Raw genomic sequence first — 13,171 nt, 5'->3', positions numbered from 1 at the left:
ACATCTAGGAAAATGTTGAGTAAGAAAATATATTTGAAAAGCATGAAATATAAGCCTGTGCTTAAAATGAAGGGGTTTTTTTTGTGCTTTGTTGTACTGCACAAAAGAAGAAAATTGAAAACAACTTACCGTAATTTTCTTTTCCTGGAACCATGGCAGTGGGCACATAGTTACCCTCCCTATGTGTGTCTAATGCCTATGTGCCCACTGCCATGGTTCCAGGAAAAGAAAATTATGGTAAGTCAATTTTCTTCTTTCCTGATCACCCTGGCAGTGGGCACCAATGGGATATACCCAAGCAGTGAAAATTTTTAGGGAGGGATACATCAGAATAGACAACACCAGTTTAATGCCTTATCAGTTTGACCTTTATTAATACACTTTACACTTATTTCACTACAAATTCTAACACTCTACGACCAAAGCTTGCGTCAGCTGATGATTGTACGTCTAGTCTGTAATATTTCAAGAATGTATTGAATGAGGACCAGACTGCCGCTTTGCATATCTGTCCTGGTGTAGCCTGGGCTTTAAACGCCCATGAAGTAGACATGGCCCTTGTAGAATGAGCTTTAATGTTCAAAGGTTTATCTTGTCCTTTGCTTTCATAAGCCTTTTTAATACAAGACACTATCCACTGGGAAATTGTTGTCTTTGATGCTGCTTGACCTTTCTTCGGTCCCTCTGGAATGATGAATAGTCTGTCTGACTTTCTGATATCTCGTATCCTTTCCAGGTACTTTTAGACATCTTACCACGTCTAATTTGTGTAGTCTTTCTTCTTTCTTATTCTTTGGTTCTGGACAGAATGACGGAATCACAATTTCTTGATTCATATGGAACTGTGATACAACCTTTGGCAGGAATTGATGAACTGGTCTGAGAACTGCCTTGTCTTGATGTATGACTAGCAATGGTTCCTTAGCTGATAGAGCCTGTAGTTCTCCCACTCTCCTTGCTGAGGTGATTGCTATCAAAAACACCATTTTCCATGATAACCATTTTAAGCCTATCTCCTGTATAGGTTCAAACGGAGCTGCTCTTAGTACATCCAATACTAGGGACAAGGTACCCTGTTCTTGATTTGAGGCCTTAACCTTTTAACTGCCTGAAAGAACCTGATGATCAATCTTTCCATTGCCAGATTTCTTTCCAACAAGGCTGATAGTGCAGACACCTGTACTTTCAATGAGCTGAGACTGAGACCTTTCTCAAATCCTTTTTGCAGGAACTCCACTATTGATACAATTCTAGGTGAAAGGAAATTTTGTTTTTCTTTTTCACACCAATCGCGAAAGCAAAGCCAGATTCTATGGTATACTTTCGATGTGGAACTTTTCCTTGCTTGTAAAAGGGTTTGGATTGTTTTATCTGAACAACCTTTCAGTCTCAATGTTTCCCGCTCAATCGCCATGCCGTCAAAGCCCATTGTTTGGCATTCGGATGACATATTGGCCCCTGTCGCATCAACCCTTTGCGATCTGGTATGTGCCATGGTGTATCTACTGCCATATTTACCAAGTGTGTGAACCAAAGCCTTCTTGGCCAGTAGGGTGCTACGAATATCACCTCTGCTTGGTCTTCCCTGATTTTCCTGATTGTTTTCGGAATTAGGGGAATTGGAGGGAACAGGTATGCCAACTTGAAGTGCCATTTGAAACTGAGAGCATCTGTACCTTGTGCGCTTGGATGAAACTGTCTGGCACAGTAGTTCCTTACCTTGCGGTTTTGGTGTGTCGCCATGAGATCTATGTCTGGCTGACCCCATCGCTCTACCAGTTCTTGAAACACCTGTGGATCTAATGCCCATTCTCCTGGGTGTATGATGTTCCGACTTAGAAAGTCTGCTGTGACATTTTCTAGTCCTGGGATATGTATGGCTGTAATTTCCGACAAGTGGTGCTCTGCCCAAAAGAGGATTTCTGCTATGAGGTTCATCAGCTGTCTGCTCCTGGTTCCTCCTTGTTCGGCAATATACTTGACAACTGACCTGTTGTCTGATTCTATTTTTATACAGCCACCTCTTATATGGTCTTGGAAAGCTTCTAAGGCCCTTTGTACTGCTTTTAGTTCCAGCAGATTTGATGGAAGATGCTTTTCCTGGTTTGTCCAGGTTCCTTGCACCAATGTTTCTCCCATCTGGGCACCCCAACCTGTGTTGCTCGCATCTGTTGTAATTCTTGCACTGGTTGTAGTGTTTGTCCTTTTTCCAGGTTTCGGGTATCTTCCCACCACTTTAATTCCTGTTTTGTGTGTGGGTGTAACAAGATTCTTTGTCTCATATGTATTGCTGCCCATTTTCTGACGCTTAATGTTGAAGCAAATTTCCCTAGGAGCTTCATGCATTCTTCTGCTGAAGTCCTGGAAGCTTTCCTGAGCTTCTTTGTTTGCATGGCTATGTCTTGCCTCTTTGCGTCTGGTAGTCTCACTTCTCCTTTTGCTGTATCGAATTCTACCCCCAGAAATCTTAACAGCTGAGTGGGTATGAGATGGCTCTTGTCTCTGTTTATTAACCAACCGTGGTGTTCCAGGAAGGTTATTACCATCTTCTGGTCTTGTTGGAGTTTCTCCAGACTCTTTGATTTTACCAGGATGTCGTCCAGGTATGGGTATATTTCTACCCCTCTTTCTCTCATTTCTGCCACTAAAGGGGCTAGAACCTTTGTAAACGTCCTTGGGGAAGTAGCCAGACCAAATGGCAGTGCTGTGTACTGATGATGATCTTGATTTACTGCAAACCTTAGGAATCTTTGATGTCCCTTTGCTATGGGCACATGTAGATAAGCATCTTTTAAGTCTATCGCCACCATCCAGTCTCCTGGTTGTACCTCTTGAATAATCAGGTTCAACGACACCATCTTGAATTTTCTTATCCTCAAGAATAAATTTACCTTTCTTAGGTCTAGGATTGCTCTGTAATCCCCTGTAGGTTTTTTTACTAGAAAAATCCTGGAATAAATTCCACTTCCTCTGTCTTACTGAGGTACTTTCTTTATTACTTCTGCTTGTAATAATTTCTTTAAAGCCGAATTCATCTGCCTTCTTTTTTCCTTGGACTGTATACATGTTATTACGCCCATATTTCTTCTTGGCATCTCCCTGAATTCTATACTGTACCCCTGACGAATGGTCTGTAATACCCAATTGTCCTGTATTGTGTGGGCCCATGTTGCAGAAAACTGCTTCAGTCGCCCTCCTACTGACAACTGCTGGGCCCTCTGACCTTCATGTGGACTTATTCTTTGTGAATGATCCTCTTCCTCTGGCGCCACGAAAAAGCCGGTTCTGGCCACCCCTCCATGTTGTTTGTCTTGGGAATGACCTACCAGGTCTAAATGCCTTTGCTTCTTTATACTGGTTTCTATTAGCCTGTTGGAAACCGAATCTTCTGGCTCTGTTTTCCTGAGGTAAAAAAGTGCTCTTACCTCCTGATGCTTTTGTTATTATCACATCCAGTTTGTTACCGAAGAGGAACTCATCTTCAAATGTTAATCCACACAAGCTGTTCTTTGATGCTGTGTCAGCCATCCACTGTCTGAGCCATAAAGCCCTTCTTGCTGATACCGCCAGCGCCATAGATTTGGCAACTAATTTTACTGCATCCAATGAGGCTTCCGCTATGTAATCTGTTGCCCATTTTACTTCTGACAGTGCTTTAAGAATAGCACTTCTTTTTACGCCTTTGTCTATTGCCTCTTCAATGTTGGCAATCCATACTCGCAAAGCCCTTGCTGCTGACGTAGTTGCTATGGCAGGTTTGTAGGATGTTCCTGCGGTAACGTATGCTTTTTTCAATACATAATCTTCCTATCCATAGCTTCCTTCAATGACGCAGCTTCCGCTATTGGGATTGTGGTCTTCTTTACTAGTCTGGAAATAGCAGTATCCACCTTTGGGCTGACCTCCCAAAATTTTACTTCCTCTTGTGGGAATGGATACATCTTCCCAAACCTTTTAGGCGTAAATACTCTGGCGTCTGGTCGAGCCAGCTCCACCTGAATGAGGTCCTTAATTACTTGGATAGGAAAGACTCTACCTTTTCTTTGTCTCGCCCCAAAAAGTTTATCCTTCTTGTGGGTTAACTCCTCTGTGTCTTCTAGTTCCAATGCCTGTCTCATGGCTTTGATGAGTGGATCCACCATTTCTACATCAAATTCAGATTCCTCTTCCTGAATATCTTGATCTGATGAATCCATTTCACCCTCTGATATTTGAAAAAATCAATGTCAGACTCATCTGATGAAAAACCTTTCCCCTTATCCAGACTGGTTTGGGATCTAGATCTTTTCTGCGCAGGGTTAACAGCTTGCTGGACTGCCGCATCAACACTCTGTTTAAAAGCCTCCTTCATCAATACAAGGAAAGTGCTCATTTGTTCATTGGTATCCCCTGCAGCTGCCTTAAGACAATCTTCACATAATTTCTTCCCTATTAGGGCTGGTTTCTCAGAAGCTGAACACCATTTAGTTTTCTTAGCAACCTTTCTTTTATGTTGCAGGGATTCCCCCGTCCCTTTTGAAGATCCTGCTTCTGGGAGGGTAACCACCGAACTATATTATAAAAACAAAATAAATACTAAACATACACCCTAATGTAGATAGACCATCTCTCTTTCCCATGTAGAACTAAAAACTAAGGACTCACCTAGTCTTGGGAACTAAAGTTTTGGGTGTTTCCATTTTCGAATCCATTTCCAGCACTTGGCTTCTCCCTGCTGAGCGTTCCTTGCTGCAGCTCTCACTCACACACAGTGTGTTCGTCGCTTCTATGACGTATCAAGTGCTCGTGCACGGCCCGCGTGTCTGTGCACGCATCTGCCGGCCGGAACGTGACGCACGCGCTCCCGTGCGGTAGCATGCACTGTTCCCTCTACCGCAGCATTCCAGACACTAGCGCGGTCAATTTGAACCTTTTCTCCGGTTCGCAGCTATGGCTGCTCCCCCCTCCGCGTGTAGCGGGCTCCTGGGGTACTTTTATCGCAGCGTACCAGACGCTAATGCGGTGAGTCTGGGCCTCCACGGCTCTCAGCTGCAGCTGCTATGCACCCCTTCTGCTTACCTTTCGTTTGGTACTGGGGCTTCCATGCATGTAAGCTTCCACGCACGCGGCTGCAGCTGCTCCCCACCCCACGGACGTAATGGGTTCCAGGGGCTCCCCCGACTCTTAGGGATCTCCGTCTTGCCACCAGAAGGGCGCGTCGATCAGAGCTTCAGGGCAGAGAGGCTGAGACCCTGGATATCTGCACTAGGTGCAGTAGGTGAGTCCCTTACAAAATAAAAAATCCTACTCCTAGCTGTGAGGACAGGAAAAAGACTAAGGTGCAGGTAGAGGGAGGGGCCTTATATGGCCTACCTGCAAAAGTCTATTTCCTGTCCTACCTAGAGTGAGAAGGGATTAACCCAATAGTGCCCACTGCCAGGGTGATCAGGAAAAAAATGTATACTTAAATAATGTAATTCAGCATTCACAGGTTGATATTCCGCTCCTGCACTCGCTCCTCTAAAACGCCTCTGGAGGTAATCTCATTCTCAGACTTCCTTCACTAAAAAATGTATCCTATCCCATTTCAACTCTGCCCTCTCCCAGCATAACAAACCTAATTTTGGTCACTTATTAACACTCACAAGTCTAACCCACACTGCCTGTCTTGGACTCCCCCGTACTCAGACCGTCTGTTACTTGTTTTTCTTCTTCCACTTGACCTCAGGACTTTGATGACTATTTTAAGACAAAAGCTGAATTCCATTTGCCAAGACATCCCCTCTGTATCCTCATATTCTACACCTCCTCCTCTTAACTCTCCTCCTGCCTTTTGTGACTCTTTCCGCTGTCAGAGGAGAAATTTTTGCTGCTGATCGCCTCACCGTCTATCACTTGCCCTCTTGACCCCATTCCCTCCCAACTCCACAAACCTCTTGCTCCAACTCCAATCCCAACACTCACATTTTCAACTCCTCCCTCTGCTCTGGTATCTTTCAGACCTTCTTCAAGCATTCAACAGTTATACCTTCACTAAAAAACAGCAGGCTTGACCATAGAGAGACAGATGCTAACGCCCCGTTTTCCTCTAAATGCCTGGTACTCTCTTGCTTGTTCCATTTTTTTACCTCATATCCTCTCCTAGATCCTCTATAATCTGGCTTCTGCACTGCTTCCACTGAAACAGCCCACACTAAAAATAACAAATTACCTCCATGCTGCCACAGACCAACCCTGCTTATATTACTCAACCTTTCTGCAGCCTTTGATACTGTGGACCACTATTCACATTCTCCATGCTCTAGGTACACAAAAGAACTCTATCCTGGATTTTCGCTTACCTCTCCCATCGTACTTTCAGTGTCTCATTTGCCAACACCACCACCTTCTCTTTCGATCTCTCCATGAGCATACCTCAGGGATCTTCCCTGGGACCTCTTCTCTTGTCACACTCTGTCTAGATGACTCACATCTCTTGGGTTCAAATATCACCTCTATGCTGATGACAAACAACTCATGGCCTCACACCTGCTGCACAGACTAAAGTCTCTGAATGCCTCTCCACTATATCATCCGGGATGGCCCTCCGCCGACAAACTTAACATGTCAAAGACGGAGCCCCTCATACTTCCTCTGCCAGGCCTGGCCCTACTGCCACCTTCTACATTACGGTAGGCAGAACGATCATACACCCAGTATCTGAAGCATACTGCCTAGGTCTCACATTTTAGTCTTCCCTCACATTCACAACGTAGCTAAATCCTGTAATTTTTACCTCAGCAACATTGCAAAGATATGCCCTTTCCCGTCCCTCAACTGCAAAAAAAAAAAAAAAAATACTCTAATGCAGGCACATATTCTCTCACGTCTCGACGATTGTAACCTTCAACTGTCCTGCCTTCCTGCTTCTTACCAGTCGCCACAACAAATCTATCCTAAAAGATAGAATCACTTTACTATCTCCTCTGTCTCAGCATCTCACTTGCTGAAACCCCTCTCCTGGCTTCCTATTAAAACCGGTATTACTAACAAAATTCTCCTCCTCACTTTTAAAGCTTTACACGCTTCTGCCTCTCCTTACATCTCAGCTCTAATCTCTTGCTAGACACCATCCCGACTCTTGCACTCTGCTCAAGGATGTCTTCTGTCTACCACTTTTGTACTCAAAGCCCTCTCCCGCCTAAAACCTCCCACTCACTACCCCACACCGCTGGAATACTCTTCCTCTCAATATCCAACTAGCACACTCTCTCTCCACCGTTAAGACCAACCATAAAACACATGAGTAGCTCAGTTGGCTGATACTATACATTGCATATGCATTGACCTGGAGCCCTTGAAGACATTTACCAGAACACCTTCCTTGTGTCTCTAAGTTCTCCCTACTTACCACTTAGCTTGTAAGCTTTTTTAAGGGGCAGGGACTCCTTTTCCTAATGTTACTTTAAATGTCTGAATTGCTTATTTGTGTAATATGTCACGTGTATTTCTGCCGTGGAGCGCTATATATAGTATAACAAAGATACACATACATATTTGAATAGTTTTCTTCAAGTATCCGGTTACATTAAATTTGAATACAATAGTGTAGTAAAAATACCAATTTAAAGCAGTAATCCCTGCAAAAGTTTTTTAATTATTTTATTTACATAATTGAAACCAGGGGCCCTCTAGTCATGCACTGTGCTATTTTCAGTTCTGGGGATGCTTCGGTTCCCAAGATAATGTCTTTTTTCAGTGCTGGAGCTCGCCATATAAAAGTCAATATGACTTTTGTGGAATACCTAGCAGCAACATACAGTCAATTGTCCCATGAATGGCGTGAGATTTGATGGCCATATGATTTCCCAGGAGAAAACTTTAAACTCAGTACCTTTACCAGTATTTCTCAAATACAGAGGGATCTCCATAGCTGAAAACAGCCCAGTTCCAATAATTATATAAAATCTGCATAAGTACATCGGCAAACTCACCTTGAAGCGATTGTTTCAGGAGTGTAAATGGACAAAGTAAGGCATCCAACAACACAATCCCTGAAACCAATTTGAATTATCCATCCTTAAGCAGCCAGGATGTACTATATCAAGAAGAAAATCTTCACATTCTAGAGTCTGAAGGGCTGACCGATAGCTCATTCACACCCAATGTAATCCACGGTCACCTCAAAAAAATGGTTCTAATTTCTATCCCATCTAAGCCAAAGGTAACTATTATTAATACCTTCCAACATCTAGTTGAGAAGGATTTGAAACTATTGTGTGATCTAAAACACAAGAGGTCCAATCTTACTGAAGAGGAGAGAGACTACCTCTCAAAACCAATTCTGGAATTGTGATCAGACAGGCCGATGGAAGAGGGGGAATAGTTCAACAAAACCATACGGAGTACTTTAAGGAAGCCTATATCGACCCCTAGATGATGACCACATATAGGAAATTTGTGTATAATCCCACAATTGAACACCTAAGAGAATTTGTAACTCTACTCTCCCAAGCATCAGGGCATATTGAACAATTCAGAGTATAAAATATATTTCTGTGAAAGCACAGAGTGGCAGTATTTGGCTACCTACCGAAAATACACAAAAATCTTGATACACCGCCTGGAAGACAAAAAATATCGGGAATAGATTCCCTTACGACAAATCTCGCAGAATACCTAGATTTCCATCTACAAAATATAGTTGTGAATCTAAAAAATCCTATTTACGGGACTCCATTCAGCTACTTACATTAATCCAAGATTTAAAGTGGAAAGACATATCCATGCTCGTCACTTGTGATGTACAGGTAAAATGCACCTGTATGGACCATAAATCGGATGTTGACGCTATTCAAATATTTTCTTAATAATTCATTGCAAATAACAAACGGATTTTATTGTACATATAATCTTTAATATTCTTATCCACAATTATTTTTATTTTGAGGGTTATTTGCAAACATGTGGAACAGCTATGGAGACCAAGTTACACAAACCTATTTATGTGCTTTTGGGAAGATGCTTTTATCTGTAAGAATAACACTTATTTTAAATTATATTATTTGGAGAAGGTATATTGATGTATATCTCCATCCAAAATAAAAAGTCTTAATGAGTTTTTAACTTCATTCTATATGAAAAAAATTGGGTCCGACATTTACATCCAAATCAAGCCAAATAGAAATTGAGTTTTTAGATCTGCTACTTATCAAAGATGAGACCATTTACACAAAAACTTACAGAAAACCTGTTGAGTGTAATGGTTTCATGGACACAAGAAGTAACCATCATCCTAATTGGAATGATCAATTTCCACAGAAATTGCTCCAAGAATGACGATTTTTACATACAATCCCTGGAACTAAAGAACAGGTTTCTTGACAGAAACTACTATGTAGATACTGTTGAGCAAGCACTAGAAAAAGCTACCAATATTGTAAAACCTCTCATCCCAGGTAGGGAAAAAAAGCCAATAACCAATAAAAAAAACAAGTGACAGGACTAGGAACATAGAAGAGCATCATTTTTATTTCTAAATATAATACTGCAGCACCACACATACCCAGGACCTTAAAAAACATTGGAATATCCTCTGTTTAGAGCCCCTGCTTGGTCAATTCTACCCAAATTTCACAGTATCATCTATATAGAACAAATAGAAAAACGAAAGACTCCTACATTCTTTAGAAATAGTTACTATAAGAAACAAAATTAGCTTAACCCAAAACCCAAGGGTTGTTTTAATTGTGGCAAAAGAGATGCATTACATGTACCTTTATGGATACTAAAACTAAAAAAAAAAAAAATACTTTACTTAAAAAACTAAAATATACTATATACAGAAAAGTAAACCCAGTTGTGGTCACTCTTTCTCCTGAGTGGGTGTATTATGACAGTTATTTTTAATTATTAGATGAAACACACTTACACACACACTTTGCATAGCCAGTTACCAACCCCACACTGATGAGACCCATTAAGGTCGAAACAGCTGTCTGTGGGTGGGTTTACTGGCAATGCATCTTAACCTTGGCTGTTCTTAAAGCTGTGACCATGCAGCAAGCTTAAGCCTAATGGGAACCATGTTTAAAATTGTTTTGAAGCAAAAAGTGGAACTGTGTGCTCATTTGCATGTCATTTCCCACAATCCCTTGCTGCAGTGGAAGTGCTGTGTGCTGGGTGATAATGGTGAAAGGTGGGGTTGCAGACCTGCCTAAGACATGCAAATGAGCATACAGTTATATATCCATTTGATGTGTATGTGTGTGTGTGTGTGTGTGTGTGTATATATGTATGTGTGTGTGTGTGTGTATATGTATATGTGTGTGTGTGTATATGTATATGTGTGTGTGTGTGTGTATATATGTATATGTGTGTGTATATCTATGTATATGTGTGTGTATATCTATGTGTGTGTGTATATCTATGTATGTGTGTGTGTATATCTGTATATGTGTGTGTGTATATCTGTATGTGTGTGTGTGTGTATATGTATATGTGTGTGTGTGTGTATATATGTATATGTGTGTGTATATCTATGTATATGTGTGTGTATATCTATGTATGTGTGTGTGTATATCTATGTATGTGTGTGTGTATATCTGTATATGTGTGTGTGTATATCTGTATGTGTGTGTGTGTGTGTGTGTGTGTGTGTGTGTGTGTGTGTGTGTGTGTGTGTGTGTGTGTGTGTGTGTATATATATATATGTATATATACATATATACTGTGACATAGTCCAAAGATGTTAGGCAGCTTTCTGCCCCATTTTAGGTCAGAAAGTGCAGGAATAGTTAAAAATGATCCGTTCCACAGCTTCCCATTAACTCAGGCAGCTGGATGGAAAATCCAGACCACAGATTACAATGGCTCTAGTTCTCCCTCACCTGCTCTTCTAATCACATGCACAGGTATTTAGAGCAGAGAGGTTTTGCATTTCACTCTCTCTTCTTAGAGCCTGGAGGCTGGGGGTATCGCTGCTCCCCGGAATCCAGTTCGGGGTGGACGGCCCCTACAAGTATCACAGTACCAGAGGATTTGCCTGGACACTTGGGACCGAGTTCCCACCACGAACAGATAAGACAAAACAAATGTTTACTGCTGTTGCTAAAAGACTGTGCTGTATCTAGTGACCCTAAATGAGAGGGCATTGTTTTAAGCTGGGGAACCAGGTTAGTTGGCCAGCAGCTGTTAGAGAGACTGATTCTGATGTGTAGTTAGATCCCTGAAAGGGATAGGATTTTTGTTTATATAATTTGATTTCTTGCTATTTGAAATAACAGTGTGGGAAATACTATGACACTGATATAAGTGAACCGCTGAATGAAAATGTCTGAGTGCCTCTAACCTACACTTGTTAAAGCTGCAGTCCCTTATTTGGATGAAAATAAAGCAGACAGAAGCCTGAGTTAAGCAATGTAATACTTTGCATGATCCTGTTTTCGTATAAATAACCCTAGAAGACTGTGTCAGGAAGAACCCAGACAGACGTCAGCGCTACAAAAGAGGGGCGTTTGTCACATATGGTGGAGAATGCGGGTCGACACTAAAGTCTGTGGGTTTGCAAATAAATGCGGGGGTTTAAAATGGCCGCCCAGCTGAAGTAAAATACAGATGCTATGAGTGAAGTCTGTCCCACTGTGTATATCAGTTGTGCTTCTAGCATACACAGAGAATGTGCGAAGTGTGGATGCAATAGCACCCTGAACCCAAACAGAAAACCAAAATGTTTTGCTGAAGAAAAAAATTTTGCATCTAGCAAGTGCTGTTTGTAAAGCTAATGCCTGTTGCTGAAGTGAGTGAATTTGCAGCTAGCAAGTGCTGTATGTAAGTTGCTGAAGTGAGTGAAATTGCAGCTAGCAAATTGTCTCTGCCGGGTTTCTAAAATGGCCGACGTGGAATGTTTGTTTTGCAATGCACGTAATCTTGAAAAACAGTGTCCCTTCAGGCCATACGATGATGATGACGACGACTCATATGTGGCCCCAGGAGGAGAGCCATACCCACAGATGAATTTAGTATGCTGGGCCTGTCGTGAAGTAAGGCACATGAAAGATGTGTGCCCCAAAATATTCAAAGACAAACAGCTGCAAAAGCAAGCAACGCCCTGTGAGTGCAAGCAAGATGTGGAAGCTGATACCAGTGAGTGTGTGCCCAGTACCACTGATATCTCTGGAGCTAATAAAGCAAAAAGAAAGAAGAAGAAAAAGAAAACTGTTCCTCAAGTCACAGGGGAAGTGACCGAGCCACTTGAACCTGCGCTGTCAGGACATGCGTCAGAAAGGCGCCGAGATGTGCTGCAGACCGGAGTGACCGGCAGAATTGTCACGGGAACAGTGGCAAAGGAAAAGGAGGAACAAAGGGAAGCTGAATCTTTGAACCAGGATAAAGAGGCTTTGGTTTCTGCACTCCAAGCTGCCCGCCATAATTATGAAGTCCTGTGGCAGGATTTGGTGAAGGAGCGAGAATGTTGGAAGAAGGAGCAAGAATCTAACAATAAGGTGCGAGAAGCGAACGCCGAGTTACAGAGGTGTATACTTCCAGCTTTACAGGAGTACGAGGTTTTGAAGAAAACAGAGTCTCTCTTACGGAGTGAGCTGGAAGAGGTGATGACTAGGCTGGAAAAGGCCAACACCGTAATTGCCACCATGGATGAAAAACAGATTAAGTCTGACAAATCGATTGCTATCCTAAAACAGAAATACTGGAAGGCCCTACAAGAGGTTCACGCGCTCAGCACAGAGGTGCAAAACTCACGCCTGGAGGGCCACGGTTTGAACACAGAGAATGTTGAAGCAAACCCATGAGATTGCCCTAAGTGAGTTAGAGACTGTAAAGCAAGAAAATGAGAGTCTGAAATTGGAAAATTCAGATTTGACTGACCAAGCAGAAAAAGTAAAGAAACAGTTGACTCAGGAAAAATTAGAAGTGCAGGAAGCACTACAGAATGCATTGATACACACTCAGAGCCAGCACCAGGAAGAAATGGACGCTCTGAGAACAGAATTGCGACATGTATGCACAAAACAGAATTCTCCCGTGGAGGAACTTAACGTTTTGAAAAAGGAGAAAAGCATTAGAATAATTCAGAAGCACTGCAAAGCTCTTATCCAAGGAAGAAGGGAAAGAGAAAATTATCGGCGTAAACGCGCCGCAACTATCATCCTACAGGCTGCCTACAGAGGGATGAAAATTCGTCAGTTTAAATCGC

The 13,171-nt window shown here is 42.2% G+C and overlaps 1 protein-coding gene across 4 annotated transcripts in view; it reads right to left on the bottom strand.

Moving 5' to 3' along the window:
- The window catches only part of DROSHA (drosha ribonuclease III), a 222,659-nt gene that overhangs the window by 192,577 nt on the left and 16,911 nt on the right, over positions 1-13,171 (bottom strand). The window lies entirely within an intron of this gene.

The sequence above is a fragment of the Ascaphus truei genome, chromosome 2 (genome assembly GCF_040206685.1).
Source record: "Ascaphus truei isolate aAscTru1 chromosome 2, aAscTru1.hap1, whole genome shotgun sequence".
NCBI classification, from domain to species: domain Eukaryota; kingdom Metazoa; phylum Chordata; class Amphibia; order Anura; family Ascaphidae; genus Ascaphus; species Ascaphus truei.
Note: the sequence above shows the minus strand (reverse complement) of the source record. Positions and strands in the feature narration are given on the sequence as shown.